Raw genomic sequence first — 3020 nt, forward strand, 5'->3', positions numbered from 1 at the left:
GAACTTCCAGTAGTACTATGTTGAATAGAAGTGGCAAAAGTGGACATCCTTGTCTTTCACAAGGAAAGTGCTGTAAATTTTTAAAAACTGGTGACTCAATAAATATCAAATGAATGAATAAATCGGCCAGTGAGGAGCAAAACAAACAAGTATGGTTGCTTGATCTAAAGAAAGCTAGCTGCCATGGTGTGAGCAACCCTATGGAGAGGTCTAGGGGCAGCCCAGTCAGGCATCCAAATGATTGCCTCCCCAGCCAACTTATTAACTGCAACCTCACAAGAAATCCTCAACCAGAACCATCCAGCCCAACTAAGCTACTCCTGAATTCCCAACCTTAGAAACTGCATGAGATCATAAATGTTTCTTATTCTAAGCGGCTGACTTTTAGGGTCATTTGTTATGTACTAATAGATAATATAGACAGCAAATTAGTGAGTGAACATGAAATGACACTGCATTGCAATTGTCAAAACAGTATAACATAGGTTTGGGTAAGACATGTAGTTTTCTAAGGAAGTAGTGAAACAGTATCACGATCTCCTAAAAACAAATGATAGCACATCCTACTTCCTATCCTGTTTGAGCAATTACCTTGTCATTACAGATGCAAGGAAAGAAAAAGTAGAAAAACAATGATCTACACGGTCATTATTAAGGGATATCATCAAAGACCCCCCACCCAATACCCACCATATCTAGGTACCACAGTGCCTGAAATTCCACTATTAGAGAGTCATTCTTTTGAGTTCCTTTTCCTAGAGTCTTCCTATAAGTACATTAACAATTATATATAAATGCTCTCACAACATATACCAAATATGTACATAATGAAAAAGTACAAGATATGAAAAAGGGAAGGCTTTTTGGTAAAGATAGAAGCATCACTTTAAGGATTTATAACTGTCTTTCTTCACTTTTTCAATCATAGGTGAAATATAAACAGTTTTATCAGTTTTCTACAATAAACAAAATTAAAGTTATTAATATTACAATAATATATGATCATTTTCTTTGCCCAAATTAACATCTATCGTTCAGGAAAGTCTTTTTTTAATCTAAGGCAAATCTTTCTTGAAAAAAACTCATGGAAAGCAATTTTTCCGTTCAGATATATCAAGGGTCTTTATTGTTCCCTATACTTTTTTCAGCCTGGGATGATTCATAAACACTTTATTCATAAAGATGGTGCAGCTGCTCTATTTGCTGAGTGAGCATCTGAATTTCCTATGAAGATCTTCCTTTCTCTATAGCAAAAGAAAAAAACACTTCCTGATAGTTATCAGTTATGTTTATAGTGACAAAATCAAAATTAATATTAAGAACCACAGAGTTTACTAAATTGGCTAATATCAAAATCTAGATTTTTAAAAAGAAACAAATTTGAAAGAGTAACTCATCTATCTGTCAATATACTTACAGACTTCCAAGATAGCTCATTTGCACCAATTTCCTGAATCCTCTCTTTCACAGCTTCCTCCATGGCTGGTATGGGGACAACACTGTTGCTGGGAAGAGTAAACAACTGACTAAGGAATTTCTGATAGTGGGATCACACAGTTTTAGTTTTCCAGTGGAATGAACACAGAGGTGTGTCTGATTCAGATATTTGTTTTTCCTTATGGATCAAATCTTGTCGACATTTATCCCAAATTTTCTGCCTATCTTTTGGTCCTTCAAAGTGAAAAATGTTGTATCTTTCAAAGTTCTTGGCCAGGATAGCTTCATCTTTATCCTAAATATACTGACACACATGTTAAACTCCCATTTAGAATTTAATATGAAGACATCTATTTCCCTCCTTTTGAAATATAAATATAGTCATAGTATGAAACCTTAGAACAGAAAACCCCACATAGAAAGACTTATGAGTCATCAAATGAGAAAGGTAACAGGGGTTGAAATGATGGTACTGGGAAATCATTTCTAGAATTCAGTAACTGAGCATAGAGAAGGAAAATTTTTAAAGGAGATCAAAAAGATGAAAGAAAACAGTAGGTTTTAGCTTAAGAAAATAAGAATTTTCTTAAAATTAGGGCTGTCTGAAAATGTAACGGCTTTTGGAGGGGGTGGGCAGTAAGTCCTTGTCACTGGAAATATTGAAATAGAAGTAGATAAATACCTGTAAAGAATGTTGACTGAAAACTTGGTATATGAACTTTAATATTGCATCCACTTCTAAGATTTTGTATTTCTGTGCTACAGATGAAAAAAAAAAATACAAGTTCAGGATCACAATCACAGTTCATGATAGAGTTGAGAATTAGAATACTAATCCTGACTAAGACTTCTAAATCCTGACATAATGCTCTGAACCAGAGTTTGATGAATGTCATGTAGCTTAGCAAAAGTGTGCCAAGGAAGTAAAAGGGTTTTTCAGGTCTGTATTAAGTGAATAAGTGAGAGGGGAATAAAAGTTCTCTAAAGCAAGAACAGGGTATGAGAGGAAATGTCCAAAGAATAAAAATGAACAAAGCAAAAGAATTTATCATTATATTCGTATTTTAATTTCACATATATTTATTTGGTGTGCTCTGTATACATAACGTAGTGCTACATATTCCTGAGGACAGAAATAAATTAGATAGTATCTATTCACTACGTTAATAAGTACAATAATAAGACAAAATATAAGTGCCAAAACAAAGTATAAACATTTTCTACGTGAACTGGAGAATAAAGAGATCATCTGGAATAGAGATGACCCAAGGAACAAAAATAAATTTCCAAAAAGAGATGGTATTTGAGATGGTTCTTGAGAAGTGGATTCATTCATTCAACAACCAAAAAATTCACCACATTGCAGGTTTGGTCATTCATTCATTCCATAAATTTAAGTATTTTAGACATATTTATTGAATTCTGCTAAATTTCAAACATTGTAAGTAAGTATTCAGCAGTGAACAAAATAGATAAAAATCTCTGTCCTCAAAGAACTTATACCCAGCAGGGAGTAAGGGTGGAAGAGAAAATAAGTTAAACCAATAAATCATATATATTCGACAGAGATAAGTACTATGGAG

General features: G+C 33.5%; 1 long non-coding RNA gene across 1 annotated transcript; it reads right to left on the minus strand.

Moving 5' to 3' along the window:
- Positions 1-1104: 1104 nt before the first annotated feature.
- Positions 1105-2258, minus strand: LOC114485844 (uncharacterized). The gene is made up of 3 exons (XR_003679117.1): positions 2120-2258; positions 1418-1505; positions 1105-1244 (listed from the first exon to the last, which is right to left on the minus strand). It is a non-coding gene; the product is annotated as an uncharacterized lncRNA (long non-coding RNA).
- Positions 2259-3020: the final 762 nt, after the last annotated feature.

Source organism: Physeter macrocephalus, unplaced genomic scaffold (assembly GCF_002837175.3).
Source record: "Physeter macrocephalus isolate SW-GA unplaced genomic scaffold, ASM283717v5 random_5929, whole genome shotgun sequence".
Taxonomy (NCBI): Eukaryota; Metazoa; Chordata; class Mammalia; order Artiodactyla; family Physeteridae; genus Physeter; species Physeter macrocephalus.